Genomic DNA, 17,623 nt, shown 5'->3' on the forward strand with positions numbered 1-17,623 from the left:
GTGGCTGCTGCTGTGCACAGGTATATAAAGGCTCAGAGCCTATTATGACACGCGCAGCCAGCGTTCCATTGCCACATTCCATCTACTGCAGGCAGGATACCTGGCTGGCTGAATGTCGCTGAGAAGCTCACAGAGACCGCCATAAGCAACAGTTTAACAGAATGCCACAGACTAATCAACCAAACTTTTTGGGTTGGGTTCTCTTTTATAGTCTGCAGGCATTAAATGAAAGAAGTCAGTGTTCCAGCAGAAGGAGACAACGTTTCAGAAAAGGCATTGTAGCAAACCAAAAAAGAAATTTTAAGCGCAGCAGAGTAACCAGCGCACATACCTGTTAGCTCAGGTGAGTTTAAAAGGCTGCTGTTGATAACAAGGGCATTTGCTAAATAGATGGTGTGTGTGCAACAATATACTGAAAGGTCAATTATATTGTGCAGCTTATCTCACCACCTGTAGTTATTTAGGTGAAAGCTCCAAAATGCTTGCCTAATATGTCTGTTTATCCAAAAGGAAGTAAAAAGGGAGAGCTAGAAAGATAGCATTGCATCACATTACATGGCAATGCAATGCACAGTTGCTGAAGTTGAACCAAAATGAGCTTGTAATCTGGCTTCTGCAACTTTGAACATGAAAAATCCAATGAGGAGAAGAAAAGCAAAGCCAAAGAGTCCATCCCAAAATCCGACAAACAAGCAAAATGAACAAAAAACATTGAATTCAATTCTTTCTGATTTTAGAAACTGCATTAAAGAAGGGGTGCACCGGTCCTGGAGATACTGCAATACCAGGTCAATGCGTGGAGTGGACAGAGCAAGCTCTTTTTCCATCTCCCTGTTCTAAAAATCCATTTAATATATGGTCCCCAGATAGGGGACGTATCAGATATTAAACTGATAAGAACAGATACTACACTTGATCTTAGCCAAAAGGCCGAGAAGCGATAACCAGAATTGGTTTCAAACTACGGAGCCACCCAAGGATCCTGAAAAGTCCATTTGTGGAGATGAGCTCCTGGACTCCCGTTAAGAAGACATGTTGTCAACCTCTAGATCCCTTACATGCCTGCACTTTTCGGCTTGCTGCTGCTGCAATCCACGCGTTTTAGATCTGCATAACTCCACCTCTTTAAACACAGCACCTTCACCCCCTGCTGTTCCCACCCGCCTCAACACCGTTGGAAGGGAGGAGAACCAATTAAGGCGGGGGGTGGGGTGGAACGAGCAGCTGTCTACCCTTAGCAGGAGGGCTCCTGATTACATACCTCTCCTGCTGCTGCTGCTGCTGGCTGTCCAGCAGCAGACTGAAGGTGGCTGCTGCTGTGCACAGGTATATAAAGGCTCAGAGCCTATTATGACACGCGCAGCCAGCGTTCCATTGCCACATTCCATCTACTGCAGGCAGGATACCTGGCTGGCTGAATGTCGCTGAGAAGCTCACAGAGACCGCCATAAGCAACAGTTTAACAGAATGCCACAGACTAATCAACCAAACTTTTTGGGTTGGGTTCTCTTTTATAGTCTGCAGGCATTAAATGAAAGAAGTCAGTGTTCCAGCAGAAGGAGACAACGTTTCAGAAAAGGCATTGTAGCAAACCAAAAAAGAAATTTTAAGCGCAGCAGAGTAACCAGCGCACATACCTGTTAGCTCAGGTGAGTTTAAAAGGCTGCTGTTGATAACAAGGGCATTTGCTAAATAGATGGTGTGTGTGCAACAATATACTGAAAGGTCAATTATATTGTGCAGCTTATCTCACCACCTGTAGTTATTTAGGTGAAAGCTCCAAAATGCTTGCCTAATATGTCTGTTTATCCAAAAGGAAGTAAAAAGGGAGAGCTAGAAAGATAGCATTGCATCACATTACATGGCAATGCAATGCACAGTTGCTGAAGTTGAACCAAAATGAGCTTGTAATCTGGCTTCTGCAACTTTGAACATGAAAAATCCAATGAGGAGAAGAAAAGCAAAGCCAAAGAGTCCATCCCAAAATCCGACAAACAAGCAAAATGAACAAAAAACATTGAATTCAATTCTTTCTGATTTTAGAAACTGCATTAAAGAAGGGGTGCACCGGTCCTGGAGATACTGCAATACCAGGTCAATGCGTGGAGTGGACAGAGCAAGCTCTTTTTCCATCTCCCTGTTCTAAAAATCCATTTAATATATGGTCCCCAGATAGGGGACGTATCAGATATTAAACTGATAAGAACAGATACTACACTTGATCTTAGCCAAAAGGCCGAGAAGCGATAACCAGAATTGGTTTCAAACTACGGAGCCACCCAAGGATCCTGAAAAGTCCATTTGTGGAGATGAGCTCCTGGACTCCCGTTAAGAAGACATGTTGTCAACCTCTAGATCCCTTACATGCCTGCACTTTTCGGCTTGCTGCTGCTGCAATCCACGCGTTTTAGATCTGCATAACTCCACCTCTTTAAACACAGCACCTTCACCCCCTGCTGTTCCCACCCGCCTCAACACCGTTGGAAGGGAGGAGAACCAATTAAGGCGGGGGGTGGGGTGGAACGAGCAGCTGTCTACCCTTAGCAGGAGGGCTCCTGATTACATACCTCTCCTGCTGCTGCTGCTGCTGGCTGTCCAGCAGCAGACTGAAGGTGGCTGCTGCTGTGCACAGGTATATAAAGGCTCAGAGCCTATTATGACACGCGCAGCCAGCGTTCCATTGCCACATTCCATCTACTGCAGGCAGGATACCTGGCTGGCTGAATGTCGCTGAGAAGCTCACAGAGACCGCCATAAGCAACAGTTTAACAGAATGCCACAGACTAATCAACCAAACTTTTTGGGTTGGGTTCTCTTTTATAGTCTGCAGGCATTAAATGAAAGAAGTCAGTGTTCCAGCAGAAGGAGACAACGTTTCAGAAAAGGCATTGTAGCAAACCAAAAAAGAAATTTTAAGCGCAGCAGAGTAACCAGCGCACATACCTGTTAGCTCAGGTGAGTTTAAAAGGCTGCTGTTGATAACAAGGGCATTTGCTAAATAGATGGTGTGTGTGCAACAATATACTGAAAGGTCAATTATATTGTGCAGCTTATCTCACCACCTGTAGTTATTTAGGTGAAAGCTCCAAAATGCTTGCCTAATATGTCTGTTTATCCAAAAGGAAGTAAAAAGGGAGAGCTAGAAAGATAGCATTGCATCACATTACATGGCAATGCAATGCACAGTTGCTGAAGTTGAACCAAAATGAGCTTGTAATCTGGCTTCTGCAACTTTGAACATGAAAAATCCAATGAGGAGAAGAAAAGCAAAGCCAAAGAGTCCATCCCAAAATCCGACAAACAAGCAAAATGAACAAAAAACATTGAATTCAATTCTTTCTGATTTTAGAAACTGCATTAAAGAAGGGGTGCACCGGTCCTGGAGATACTGCAATACCAGGTCAATGCGTGGAGTGGACAGAGCAAGCTCTTTTTCCATCTCCCTGTTCTAAAAATCCATTTAATATATGGTCCCCAGATAGGGGACGTATCAGATATTAAACTGATAAGAACAGATTTTTTTTGATTGAATATATCTTTTATTAGCACAAAAAATAAGTTAACAGACAGTGTACAGTGCCGCAGCCCAGTACTCACAGAATTCTACATCATATTTACATAGCATGAGGATACGACGCACTAACTAGACACATCACACCCCTATGCTACACAAAACACTCAATCTGAAAGAAAAAGCATGTCAATCAATACAGTACGACGAACCGTGATAAGGGATGGGGATTGGGAAAAAGGGGATGGGGAGGGGAAAATCACAGGCCCGAAGCTTTATTGAAAGACAAGACACATAAGGGGAGAGGGGGAGGAGGGGTTTAGTCCTCATCCTCGTCCTCCGGACCGTCCATGATGGAATAGTCTCTGAGCAGGCTGTGGATCAGCCTGCGGCAGTCCTGGATGGACATCCTCTCCCTCCTCAAGATGAGCCGGTTCCTGGCGACCCAAACGGCATCCTTGAAGCAGTTCATAAGGCGCCAAGCCTCCTGGATGGCTCCGACGGTATGAACCCCAGGGAAGAGTCCGTAAAGCACAGAATGGTGCGATAGGCTCGCCCTGGGGACAGAGTTCCTCAGGTCGTCCTCAAGTGCAGTCAATAGGCGCTGTGCAAATCCGCAGTCCCAAAAAGTGTGCAAAGATGTTTCCTCCACGAAGGGGCACCTTGGGCAGTACCGGGTCTTGCACAGGTTCCGGGCATGCATGAATGACCGGACGGGCAGTCCGCCCTGAATCGCCATCCACGACAAGTCCTTGTGCCCGTTGGTCAGCCTGTCAGACGACACATTTGTCCACACAGTCTCCAGCGTGTCCTGGTGAAGTCCTGTGATGTTCTCCACGTCATCCTTGGCTCTGATTAGCTTGTGGATAGTTTTGGGCTTCCACAAGTCGGGCTTGAGTCCCTCCAGTTGATGCTCCCCCACAAATCGAACGACGTCTCCGTAGAACCATGGCGTCGTCCAGTTGTAGGGGAAGGAGCTGTCCCACTTGTCCCAGCTGAGTCGCCTCCAAAGAGGAAGCAGGAAGAAGCGAGACATGGACCTGCCCGCGGAGCCATTCTTGACTTGCAAAGTCCGGCGGACACAATCACACACAAAAGAGGATCGCAGGAGGGTGGGGATATCTGGAACGCCCTTCCCACCCTTGCGAGGCTCCTTGTACATGACGGCCCGCCTGACTCTGTCCATCTTGGATCCCCAGACAAAGTGAAACACTGTCCTGGTAATGGCCCTGCACACAGTGACGTGTGGGGGCCAGGCCTGCGCCGTGTACTGCAAGACGGGCAGGACCTCATTACGCAGGACGAGTGCCTTACCCTCACAAGTGAGGTGTCTGAGGCTCCAGAGTCCGATCCGTTGCTTCACCTTGGCCAAGCGTTCTTGCCAGGACTTGAGGGCCGCTCCTTCCTTCCCGAACCAGACTCCCAGCACCTTGAGGAAATCCGGTTGAATGTTGAAGGGGAAGGGGGCGGAGGAGGCCGGCTGCCAATCCCCGAAGAGCATGGCTTCCGACTTCCTGCAGTTGACTTTGGCCCCTGAAGCCCGGCTGAACCTCTCACACGTCTGGACGAGGGCGTCGACTGAACCACGATCAGCGCAGAAGACGGTGACGTCGTCCATGTAGAGCGAGCACTTGACCTCGTGTCGTCCCGGACCCGGTGCGGTGATCCCTCTGATCTCTCCATTCTGCCGGATAGCCTCTGCGAAGAGTTCTATAACACAAACAAAAAGAAGAGGTGATAGAGGGCAGCCTTGTCTGACCCCAGAGAGGACAGGGAAGGGGTCAGTCTTCCAGCCGTTCACCAACACCGAGCTGTGGATATCAAAATACATCAGACGGACATACGAACAAAACATGTTACCCAAACCTAACCGGTGCAGAGCTCGGCCCATGAACTCGTGGGAAACCCGGTCGAAGGCCTTCTCCTGATCCAAGGAGACCAGGGCCGCGTGTGCGCGGCGGACCTTGATGTACTCGACCGTGTCCCGCACGAGAGCGAGGCTGTCTGCGATGCGACGTCCAGGGATGCCGCAGGTCTGGTCCGGGTGGATGATCCGTCCGATGACCGTCTTAAGTCGTGTCGCCATCGTCTTGGCCAGGATCTTGTAGTCCACGTTGAGCAGAGTAATGGGACGCCAATTCCTCAGGTCGCACCTCTCTCCCTTCCGCTTGTACAGGATCGTGACCATTCCTTCCCTCAAAGATGGAGGCATTCTACCCTCCACCACCATCTCCTCGTACAGGTCCAACAGGTCCGGACAGATGAGGTCTCCCAGCGCTACATAGAGCTCCGCTGGAAGACCATCACTGCCCGGGGTCCTGCCGGTCCCAAAGGATTTAGCGGCAGAGAGCAATTCGCCCACCATGAGAGGTTTGTCCAAGGCTGCCGTGCCTGCAGGATCAAGATGGTTAGTGATACCTGACAGGAACTTATCAGCAGCGTCAGGGTCAGTAGTCTTGTGGGAGTAGAGTTCGCTGTAGAAGTCGCTGACGACCCTCATCACGTCCTCCTTCCCACGTCGCATGTTTCCGCTCTCGTCTCGCAGCTCGTTCAGGGGCGTGTGACCGGCATGAAGTTTCCTGAAAAAGAATGAGTTACATTTCTCACCCTTCTCCAGATTCTCCATTTTGGAACGGAAGACGATTCGCTTGGACTCCTCCTCAAAGTGCCTTTTCAGGCTCTTCTTGGTCTCCTCCAGCTCCTCCCTCACGTCCCAGCCGCAGTGAAGAAGGTCCTGCAGCGACCGCAGCTCGCGCTGCAGCCCTCTGAAGTCCCTCCTCTTCTCACACGCCTGTTGTCGACCCTTGGCCTGAAAGAAACAGCGAAACTCAAGTTTAACATATTCCCACCAATCAGAGACTGTTTGGAAGCTACCCTTGTAGGACTGCCACATTGCGTAGGCTGCTCTCAGCTCCTCCACGACTTCATCCTGAGCCAGCAGAGCACAATTCAGCTTCCAGGAGCCGGGGCCGGACGGAAAACCGTCGCCGAGGACACCTTGTAAGTGAATGGCTCTGTGGTCGGAGAAGAAGCAGGAGACCATCGAGTGCCTACTCTGCCTGACTGCCCGAGAGGTGAACACAAAGTCAATCCTGGAGCGGAGTGAGCCATCGGGTCGGCTCCACGAATAGTTCGTGGAGCCTCTCCCCATGGAGCCCACCACGTCCTGAAGAGAGGCCTCGGTTACCATCTCGATGAGCAGCTTGGACGTGATGTCCAACTTGGCAGATGTGCCAGAACTACGACCATCCTCCTCGATGGGGCAGTTGAAATCCCCGGCCATCACTAAGGTCCTGGTGGTGGCAAGCTGAAGCCGCAGGGTCTGGAAAAGCTCCAAACGCTCATTCTTCAGTGGGGACGCATACACGTTGATGAACCTGACAGGTTCTCCCGCCCAGTTGCCATCTACAACAAGAGCCCTGCCGCAGATGAGCTCCTGGACGGACTCAAGCGTGAATGCGCCCCCCCTGATCAGAATTGCGACCCCCGCAGACTTGCAGTCACCCCCACCGGACCAGTAGGATGGACCGTGGGACCACTCCCTGGCCAGATGTTTGAAGGACCTAGAGGAGGGAAGGGAACATTCCTGCAACATATAAACATCACACAACTGGGAAGTAAGGAAGGCATAAATAGTCTGACGTCTGAACTTGTCCTTGATGCTCCTGACATTAATGGAAAATAAGTTAATATTAGCCATCATGTAGGGAAAAAAGAAAAAGTTAGCGCAGGCAATACACCTTAGTTACCACTCCGGTCGGGTGGTCCCTCGTCGGTGTTGACTGCTGGTGACGGGATCACCAGCAGGCCCTCTTCCTCCATCTGGTAAAGCAGCGCGGCCTCGATCTCGGCGACCACCAGTTCCTCCTCTTCTGGCTCGGCCACCAGGGTCTCAACCATGTGCTCCATCTCTTCTGGCTCAGGGAGGGTATCCTCCTTTTCGCCTACGAAATCCAGAATCTTCTTTTTGGAGGATTCAGTAGCAGGGCTGTCCTCCACCTTCCTCTTTCCCCGGGTTGGAACTGGGGAGACAAGAAGGGGAAAATCCTCCTCGGAATAGATAGCGGCGGGTGGAGGAAAGGTTAATTCCACCGCTACCATGGTCTGGGGAGGGAGAGTGGCTGCCGGGGCAGGGGAAAGGACACCTGCTGAGGAGTAGGGGAAGGAGGAAGAGAAAGTGGAATCCTCAGCAGGGGTGGCCGGGATGGGGGGGAATTGGACGGGGGTGGCAGGGGGAGGGATCGAGAGAGGGGTGACAGAACTCTTACCCTCCTTTGACTTTTTCTTCTGCTTCGGAGCTGCTGGGACCGTCGCTGGGGCTTTGGCCACCGACTCCTTGACCGCTTTGGCCTTGGTCGTCTCGGCCTTGGCCGCTGGGGCCTTGGTCGTCGCGTCCTTGACCTTCACAGGCCTGGTCGTCGGGGCCTTGTCCTCCGTAGCTGGGGTCGTCGCAACCACCGATGCCCAGGATCTCTCACGCTTGGGGCAATCCTTGTACAGATGAGCCGCCAGCCCACACAGGTTGCAGGATGTCTTCTTCGGGCAGTCCTTCGAGCTGTGTCCCGTCACTCGACAAATCCTGCAGGCATCCTCCTTGCAGTCCTTCATCTCGTGGCCGTTCTTGCCGCATCTCCTGCAGTTCCGCGGCATGTCCGGGTAATAGATGAGGCCGTAGGAGTTGCCCAGGGAGGATGTCGGGGGCAGGTGCCGAAGTCCGTCTGAGTACGCCAGGTCCCTGTGAAGTCTAACGGTCACCGACCACTTACCTGTCCAGAAGCCGAGTCCATTCAGGATGTGAGAGGGTTCCTTCACAACCAAACAGAAGCGTCTCAGGAAGGTACAGATGTCTTGGCCTGGGGTGTGCGGGTTGCGCATGGAGACCGTGATCCTCCTTTCGTCCCTCTGGATAGGGCAGCTACCTGTAAAGGCAGAGAAAGAAATATCCGGTCCTTTTGCGCTTACCATTTCCCAGAACCTCCTGCAGGTGTTCACAGTGGCGAAGGTGACGAAGAAGATCCCCGTCAAGAAGGTCTGGATGCTGAGGGTGTCCGACCTGGAGAAGCCTCGATCCAGCAGCATCTTCTGGCAGAACACGTCCGAGGACATGTCCGGCACCCTCCCATCCACTTCCTTCAGCTTCAGGGCCACCGTCTGCCGCATCCATGGCTCCAGGGCTGGAGCTTCGTGGCGGGGCTTCTGGGGTCCCTTCTGCTGGCCAGTCGTGGAGGCAGAGTCCTTGGGGTCAGAATCGGCTCCTGGCTGGGCCCTCCTGGCTGTCCCCTGCTCCAGGCTCTTCTTTTCGGCCTTCCTCGCAGCGCTTGCCATGGCTTTCCTCCTGCAGTTACTTCTTGGAGCTGGATCTGGAACTCTTCCCGGAATGGGTGGAGCTATGCAGATTCTTCTCCCGTCGTGTTCTGGACAAATTCCCCGAAAGGTCTTTGTCTCGATGATTTTCTTCCTCGAAGATTCCACAGGACAGCCCGATTCTTCTCCGAGTCTTCGTCTTCTTCTGGATTCTTTAGAGCTTCTTCCTCCCACCGATATCCGCCTTCCTTCTCCGATGTCAGCTGGGCTCCGAAGCTCTTCTCCTTCCGAGTTCGATCGCTCTCGTCAAGTGTAGATCGCAGCTCTTGTGTTCTTAAAAGAACAGATACTACACTTGATCTTAGCCAAAAGGCCGAGAAGCGATAACCAGAATTGGTTTCAAACTACGGAGCCACCCAAGGATCCTGAAAAGTCCATTTGTGGAGATGAGCTCCTGGACTCCCGTTAAGAAGACATGTTGTCAACCTCTAGATCCCTTACATGCCTGCACTTTTCGGCTTGCTGCTGCTGCAATCCACGCGTTTTAGATCTGCATAACTCCACCTCTTTAAACACAGCACCTTCACCCCCTGCTGTTCCCACCCGCCTCAACACCGTTGGAAGGGAGGAGAACCAATTAAGGCGGGGGGTGGGGTGGAACGAGCAGCTGTCTACCCTTAGCAGGAGGGCTCCTGATTACATACCTCTCCTGCTGCTGCTGCTGCTGGCTGTCCAGCAGCAGACTGAAGGTGGCTGCTGCTGTGCACAGGTATATAAAGGCTCAGAGCCTATTATGACACGCGCAGCCAGCGTTCCATTGCCACATTCCATCTACTGCAGGCAGGATACCTGGCTGGCTGAATGTCGCTGAGAAGCTCACAGAGACCGCCATAAGCAACAGTTTAACAGAATGCCACAGACTAATCAACCAAACTTTTTGGGTTGGGTTCTCTTTTATAGTCTGCAGGCATTAAATGAAAGAAGTCAGTGTTCCAGCAGAAGGAGACAACGTTTCAGAAAAGGCATTGTAGCAAACCAAAAAAGAAATTTTAAGCGCAGCAGAGTAACCAGCGCACATACCTGTTAGCTCAGGTGAGTTTAAAAGGCTGCTGTTGATAACAAGGGCATTTGCTAAATAGATGGTGTGTGTGCAACAATATACTGAAAGGTCAATTATATTGTGCAGCTTATCTCACCACCTGTAGTTATTTAGGTGAAAGCTCCAAAATGCTTGCCTAATATGTCTGTTTATCCAAAAGGAAGTAAAAAGGGAGAGCTAGAAAGATAGCATTGCATCACATTACATGGCAATGCAATGCACAGTTGCTGAAGTTGAACCAAAATGAGCTTGTAATCTGGCTTCTGCAACTTTGAACATGAAAAATCCAATGAGGAGAAGAAAAGCAAAGCCAAAGAGTCCATCCCAAAATCCGACAAACAAGCAAAATGAACAAAAAACATTGAATTCAATTCTTTCTGATTTTAGAAACTGCATTAAAGAAGGGGTGCACCGGTCCTGGAGATACTGCAATACCAGGTCAATGCGTGGAGTGGACAGAGCAAGCTCTTTTTCCATCTCCCTGTTCTAAAAATCCATTTAATATATGGTCCCCAGATAGGGGACGTATCAGATATTAAACTGATAAGAACAGATACTACACTTGATCTTAGCCAAAAGGCCGAGAAGCGATAACCAGAATTGGTTTCAAACTACGGAGCCACCCAAGGATCCTGAAAAGTCCATTTGTGGAGATGAGCTCCTGGACTCCCGTTAAGAAGACATGCTGTCAACCTCTAGATCCCTTACATGCCTGCACTTTTCGGCTTGCTGCTGCTGCAATCCACGCGTTTTAGATCTGCATAACTCCACCTCTTTAAACACAGCACCTTCACCCCCTGCTGTTCCCACCCGCCTCAACACCGTTGGAAGGGAGGAGAACCAATTAAGGCGGGGGGTGGGGTGGAACGAGCAGCTGTCTACCCTTAGCAGGAGGGCTCCTGATTACATACCTCTCCTGCTGCTGCTGCTGCTGGCTGTCCAGCAGCAGACTGAAGGTGGCTGCTGCTGTGCACAGGTATATAAAGGCTCAGAGCCTATTATGACACGCGCAGCCAGCGTTCCATTGCCACATTCCATCTACTGCAGGCAGGATACCTGGCTGGCTGAATGTCGCTGAGAAGCTCACAGAGACCGCCATAAGCAACAGTTTAACAGAATGCCACAGACTAATCAACCAAACTTTTTGGGTTGGGTTCTCTTTTATAGTCTGCAGGCATTAAATGAAAGAAGTCAGTGTTCCAGCAGAAGGAGACAACGTTTCAGAAAAGGCATTGTAGCAAACCAAAAAAGAAATTTTAAGCGCAGCAGAGTAACCAGCGCACATACCTGTTAGCTCAGGTGAGTTTAAAAGGCTGCTGTTGATAACAAGGGCATTTGCTAAATAGATGGTGTGTGTGCAACAATATACTGAAAGGTCAATTATATTGTGCAGCTTATCTCACCACCTGTAGTTATTTAGGTGAAAGCTCCAAAATGCTTGCCTAATATGTCTGTTTATCCAAAAGGAAGTAAAAAGGGAGAGCTAGAAAGATAGCATTGCATCACATTACATGGCAATGCAATGCACAGTTGCTGAAGTTGAACCAAAATGAGCTTGTAATCTGGCTTCTGCAACTTTGAACATGAAAAATCCAATGAGGAGAAGAAAAGCAAAGCCAAAGAGTCCATCCCAAAATCCGACAAACAAGCAAAATGAACAAAAAACATTGAATTCAATTCTTTCTGATTTTAGAAACTGCATTAAAGAAGGGGTGCACCGGTCCTGGAGATACTGCAATACCAGGTCAATGCGTGGAGTGGACAGAGCAAGCTCTTTTTCCATCTCCCTGTTCTAAAAATCCATTTAATATATGGTCCCCAGATAGGGGACGTATCAGATATTAAACTGATAAGAACAGATTTTTTTTTTTTTTGTTTTGTTTTTTTTTTTTTTTTTTTTTTTTTTCTTTTTCCAAACACTCAGAAATTAAGTTTTATAATCTTAAATCATATATCACTAAACTCAAGATTTTAGTTCCATCATCGTGTTTAGATATTATATTTATATTTTTTCATTTGAATTAATATATATAAAGTTAAACATAACAATTCCTTTACAGTTTCAACAGTTTCCAAACAAATCACAACTGACATTACTTCACCCGGTTTCCCAAACTAAATATCCCCTTTTTCCCTTTTACTTTCCTCCCAACAAAACCCCTTAACTTCTTTTCTTCCTCCTCATGCTCTAACCGCATCTGTTCCCAATCATACTCTTCCTCATCATCTCTGAAAGTCACCACCTTCTCCAAAACTTTACCCTTTTCCTCTTTTACTTCTTTCTTTTCACCAGATACTTTCCTTGATCCACAATTTTCCTGTACCGTTACCTTTTTCTTCACCTTTAAACTTTCAACTTCTTTTCCCTGCTTATTCTCCTCTATAATTATCGCATCAACTTCCTTCTTCATTTTATCACCAATATCTTCCTTTTGTCCTCCAAAGTTCTTTTCAAAAGTTCCTTTGCTGCTTTCCATGTAACAATACCCAGAACTCCCGTTTACCATAATCCTCCCATTATGCAAATTTTCTTCTCCTGTTGTCCACACCAAAAAACGTCTCTTTCCGTTCCAAATACCAACTTTGTTCCTGTATAATTTCTGAAACTTTACCATCTTACATTTAGATTCCAAAAAAACCATTATCTCCTCTATTTCCACAAACGGATTGTCCATGTAAATTATCACACTCTTCGGTTTCCCCATGAATGATGCACTTACTCCAATTATCCCAGAATCCTCTTCACTCCAGCATTTGAAAAAATGAATGCACTTTTCCTCAGAAACTAGAGTCACATCACAAACTTTACCTTGCTTTATTTCTTGCATACAGTAGATATCCTTCTCCAAAACTTCATGTTTCCTCAAAATTTCCAGAATCCATTTTTCTTCCAAAAAAGTTTCTTCCGTCTCCCGTTTCACAAAAAAACGTAAGCATCTCTTCTTTTTCCAAAACTCCATCTCAACAATCCGTTTTCCTTCGGTTTTTCCTTTTAATCCTCCAAATGTTGCCACCACAGCTATGTGTGGCGACAGTTGCCCCCCACAGCTATGTGTGGTGACAAGGTGATCGCCTCTCGTTGCCCAGGGACTAATCCGACTCCCTAATAGCAGCAGGGGGGTTTAGCTCCACCGATGAGTGTAGCGATCCCCCCAGGCCAAGGAGCCGGGTACCCCAAGCACCTCCCAGTCAAGACCAAGGCAGCAACCGCTAGATCACTGCACTTGATCTTAGCCAAAAGGCCGAGAAGCGATAACCAGAATTGGTTTCAAACTACGGAGCCACCCAAGGATCCTGAAAAGTCCATTTGTGGAGATGAGCTCCTGGACTCCCGTTAAGAAGACATGTTGTCAACCTCTAGATCCCTTACATGCCTGCACTTTTCGGCTTGCTGCTGCTGCAATCCACGCGTTTTAGATCTGCATAACTCCACCTCTTTAAACACAGCACCTTCACCCCCTGCTGTTCCCACCCGCCTCAACACCGTTGGAAGGGAGGAGAACCAATTAAGGCGGGGGGTGGGGTGGAACGAGCAGCTGTCTACCCTTAGCAGGAGGGCTCCTGATTACATACCTCTCCTGCTGCTGCTGCTGCTGCTGGCTGTCCAGCAGCAGACTGAAGGTGGCTGCTGCTGTGCACAGGTATATAAAGGCTCAGAGCCTATTATGACACGCGCAGCCAGCGTTCCATTGCCACATTCCATCTACTGCAGGCAGGATACCTGGCTGGCTGAATGTCGCTGAGAAGCTCACAGAGACCGCCATAAGCAACAGTTTAACAGAATGCCACAGACTAATCAACCAAACTTTTTGGGTTGGGTTCTCTTTTATAGTCTGCAGGCATTAAATGAAAGAAGTCAGTGTTCCAGCAGAAGGAGACAACGTTTCAGAAAAGGCATTGTAGCAAACCAAAAAAGAAATTTTAAGCGCAGCAGAGTAACCAGCGCACATACCTGTTAGCTCAGGTGAGTTTAAAAGGCTGCTGTTGATAACAAGGGCATTTGCTAAATAGATGGTGTGTGTGCAACAATATACTGAAAGGTCAATTATATTGTGCAGCTTATCTCACCACCTGTAGTTATTTAGGTGAAAACTCCAAAATGCTTGCCTAATATGTCTGTTTATCCAAAAGGAAGTAAAAAGGGAGAGCTAGAAAGATAGCATTGCATCACATTACATGGCAATGCAATGCACAGTTGCTGAAGTTGAACCAAAATGAGCTTGTAATCTGGCTTCTGCAACTTTGAACATGAAAAATCCAATGAGGAGAAGAAAAGCAAAGCCAAAGAGTCCATCCCAAAATCCGACAAACAAGCAAAATGAACAAAAAACATTGAATTCAATTCTTTCTGATTTTAGAAACTGCATTAAAGAAGGGGTGCACCGGTCCTGGAGATACTGCAATACCAGGTCAATGCGTGGAGTGGACAGAGCAAGCTCTTTTTCCATCTCCCTGTTCTAAAAATCCATTTAATATATGGTCCCCAGATAGGGGACGTATCAGATATTAAACTGATAAGAACAGATACTACACTTGATCTTAGCCAAAAGGCCGAGAAGCGATAACCAGAATTGGTTTCAAACTACGGAGCCACCCAAGGATCCCGAAAAGTCCATTTGTGGAGATGAGCTCCTGGACTCCCGTTAAGAAGACATGTTGTCAACCTCTAGATCCCTTACATGCCTGCACTTTTCGGCTTGCTGCTGCTGCAATCCACGCGTTTTAGATCTGCATAACTCCACCTCTTTAAACACAGCACCTTCACCCCCTGCTGTTCCAACCCGCCTCAACACCGTTGGAAGGGAGGAGAACCAATTAAGGCGGGGAGTGGGGTGGAACGAGCAGCTGTCTACCCTTAGCAGGAGGGCTCCTGATTACATACCTCTCCTGCTGCTGCTGCTGCTGGCTGTCCAGCAGCAGACTGAAGGTGGCTGCTGCTGTGCACAGGTATATAAAGGCTCAGAGCCTATTATGACACGCGCAGCCAGCGTTCCATTGCCACATTCCATCTACTGCAGGCAGGATACCTGGCTGGCTGAATGTCGCTGAGAAGCTCACAGAGACCGCCATAAGCAACAGTTTAACAGAATGCCACAGACTAATCAACCAAACTTTTTGGGTTGGGTTCTCTTTTATAGTCTGCAGGCATTAAATGAAAGAAGTCAGTGTTCCAGCAGAAGGAGACAACGTTTCAGAAAAGGCATTGTAGCAAACCAAAAAAGAAATTTTAAGCGCAGCAGAGTAACCAGCGCACATACCTGTTAGCTCAGGTGAGTTTAAAAGGCTGCTGTTGATAACAAGGGCATTTGCTAAATAGATGGTGTGTGTGCAACAATATACTGAAAGGTCAATTATATTGTGCAGCTTATCTCACCACCTGTAGTTATTTAGGTGAAAGCTCCAAAATGCTTGCCTAATATGTCTGTTTATCCAAAAGGAAGTAAAAAGGGAGAGCTAGAAAGATAGCATTGCATCACATTACATGGCAATGCAATGCACAGTTGCTGAAGTTGAACCAAAATGAGCTTGTAATCTGGCTTCTGCAACTTTGAACATGAAAAATCCAATGAGGAGAAGAAAAGCAAAGCCAAAGAGTCCATCCCAAAATCCGACAAACAAGCAAAATGAACAAAAAACATTGAATTCAATTCTTTCTGATTTTAGAAACTGCATTAAAGAAGGGGTGCACCGGTCCTGGAGATACTGCAATACCAGGTCAATGCGTGGAGTGGACAGAGCAAGCTCTTTTTCCATCTCCCTGTTCTAAAAATCCATTTAATATATGGTCCCCAGATAGGGGACGTATCAGATATTAAACTGATAAGAACAGATACTACACTTGATCTTAGCCAAAAGGCCGAGAAGCGATAACCAGAATTGGTTTCAAACTACGGAGCCACCCAAGGATCCTGAAAAGTCCATTTGTGGAGATGAGCTCCTGGACTCCCGTTAAGAAGACATGTTGTCAACCTCTAGATCCCTTACATGCCTGCACTTTTCGGCTTGCTGCTGCTGCAATCCACGCGTTTTAGATCTGCATAACTCCACCTCTTTAAACACAGCACCTTCACCCCCTGCTGTTCCCACCCGCCTCAACACCGTTGGAAGGGAGGAGAACCAATTAAGGCGGGGGGTGGGGTGGAACGAGCAGCTGTCTACCCTTAGCAGGAGGGCTCCTGATTACATACCTCTCCTGCTGCTGCTGCTGCTGGCTGTTCAGCAGCAGACTGAAGGTGGCTGCTGCTGTGCACAGGTATATAAAGGCTCAGAGCCTATTATGACACGCGCAGCCAGCGTTCCATTGCCACATTCCATCTACTGCAGGCAGGATACCTGGCTGGCTGAATGTCGCTGAGAAGCTCACAGAGACCGCCATAAGCAACAGTTTAACAGAATGCCACAGACTAATCAACCAAACTTTTTGGGTTGGGTTCTCTTTTATAGTCTGCAGGCATTAAATGAAAGAAGTCAGTGTTCCAGCAGAAGGAGACAACGTTTCAGAAAAGGCATTGTAGCAAACCAAAAAAGAAATTTTAAGCGCAGCAGAGTAACCAGCGCACATACCTGTTAGCTCAGGTGAGTTTAAAAGGCTGCTGTTGATAACAAGGGCATTTGCTAAATAGATGGTGTGTGTGCAACAATATACTGAAAGGTCAATTATATTGTGCAGCTTATCTCACCACCTGTAGTTATTTAGGTGAAAGCTCCAAAATGCTTGCCTAATATGTCTGTTTATCCAAAAGGAAGTAAAAAGGGAGAGCTAGAAAGATAGCATTGCATCACATTACATGGCAATGCAATGCACAGTTGCTGAAGTTGAACCAAAATGAGCTTGTAATCTGGCTTCTGCAACTTTGAACATGAAAAATCCAATGAGGAGAAGAAAAGCAAAGCCAAAGAGTCCATCCCAAAATCCGACAAACAAGCAAAATGAACAAAAAACATTGAATTCAATTCTTTCTGATTTTAGAAACTGCATTAAAGAAGGGGTGCACCGGTCCTGGAGATACTGCAATACCAGGTCAATGCGTGGAGTGGACAGAGCAAGCTCTTTTTCCATCTCCCTGTTCTAAAAATCCATTTAATATATGGTCCCCAGATAGGGGACGTATCAGATATTAAACTGATAAGAACAGATACTACACTTGATCTTAGCCAAAAGGCCGAGAAGCGATAACCAGAATTGGTTTCAAACTACGGAGCCACCCAAGGATCCTGAAAAGTCCATTTGTGGAGATGAGCTCCTGGACTCCCGTTAAGAAGACATGTTGTCAACCTCTAGATCCCTTACATGCCTGCACTTTTCGGCTTGCTGCTGCTGCAATCCACGCGTTTTAGATCTGCATAACTCCACCTCTTTAAACACAGCACCTTCACCCCCTGCTGTTCCCACCCGCCTCAACACCGTTGGAAGGGAGGAGAACCAATTAAGGCGGGGGGTGGGGTGGAACGAGCAGCTGTCTACCCTTAGCAGGAGGGCTCCTGATTACATACCTCTCCTGCTGCTGCTGCTGCTGGCTGTCCAGCAGCAGACTGAAGGTGGCTGCTGCTGTGCACAGGTATATAAAGGCTCAGAGCCTATTATGACACGCGCAGCCAGCGTTCCATTGCCACATTCCATCTACTGCAGGCAGGATACCTGGCTGGCTGAATGTCGCTGAGAAGCTCACAGAGACCGCCATAAGCAACAGTTTAACAGAATGCCACAG

General features: G+C 48.0%; 7 non-coding genes and 2 pseudogenes across 7 annotated transcripts; all 9 read right to left on the reverse strand.

The window, feature by feature from the left end:
• Positions 1–751: 751 nt before the first annotated feature.
• LOC141227532 (U2 spliceosomal RNA) lies at positions 752–942 on the reverse strand. The gene has a single exon (XR_012294523.1). It is a non-coding gene; the product is annotated as a U2 spliceosomal RNA (small nuclear RNA).
• Positions 943–2,057: 1,115 nt separating this feature from the next.
• Positions 2,058–2,248, reverse strand: LOC141227533 (U2 spliceosomal RNA). Its single transcript, XR_012294524.1, has one exon. It is a non-coding gene; the product is annotated as a U2 spliceosomal RNA (small nuclear RNA).
• Positions 2,249–3,363: 1,115 nt separating this feature from the next.
• On the reverse strand, positions 3,364–3,558 carry LOC141227136 (U2 spliceosomal RNA). Its single transcript, XR_012294242.1, has one exon. It is a non-coding gene; the product is annotated as a U2 spliceosomal RNA (small nuclear RNA).
• A 5,552-nt stretch (positions 3,559–9,110) lies between these two features.
• Positions 9,111–9,200, reverse strand: LOC141227299 (U2 spliceosomal RNA; annotated as a pseudogene).
• A 1,115-nt stretch (positions 9,201–10,315) lies between these two features.
• LOC141227534 (U2 spliceosomal RNA) lies at positions 10,316–10,506 on the reverse strand. Its single transcript, XR_012294525.1, has one exon. It is a non-coding gene; the product is annotated as a U2 spliceosomal RNA (small nuclear RNA).
• A 1,115-nt stretch (positions 10,507–11,621) lies between these two features.
• Positions 11,622–11,793, reverse strand: LOC141227270 (U2 spliceosomal RNA; annotated as a pseudogene).
• Positions 11,794–14,286: 2,493 nt separating this feature from the next.
• Positions 14,287–14,477, reverse strand: LOC141227535 (U2 spliceosomal RNA). The gene has a single exon (XR_012294526.1). It is a non-coding gene; the product is annotated as a U2 spliceosomal RNA (small nuclear RNA).
• A 1,115-nt stretch (positions 14,478–15,592) lies between these two features.
• On the reverse strand, positions 15,593–15,783 carry LOC141227536 (U2 spliceosomal RNA). The gene has a single exon (XR_012294527.1). It is a non-coding gene; the product is annotated as a U2 spliceosomal RNA (small nuclear RNA).
• Positions 15,784–16,898: 1,115 nt separating this feature from the next.
• On the reverse strand, positions 16,899–17,089 carry LOC141227538 (U2 spliceosomal RNA). The gene has a single exon (XR_012294529.1). It is a non-coding gene; the product is annotated as a U2 spliceosomal RNA (small nuclear RNA).
• Positions 17,090–17,623: the final 534 nt, after the last annotated feature.

This window comes from Phyllobates terribilis, unplaced genomic scaffold, assembly GCF_046119375.1.
Source record: "Phyllobates terribilis strain yellow unplaced genomic scaffold, ASM4611937v1 Scaffold_416__1_contigs__length_1633014, whole genome shotgun sequence".
Classification (NCBI taxonomy): domain Eukaryota; kingdom Metazoa; phylum Chordata; class Amphibia; order Anura; family Dendrobatidae; genus Phyllobates; species Phyllobates terribilis.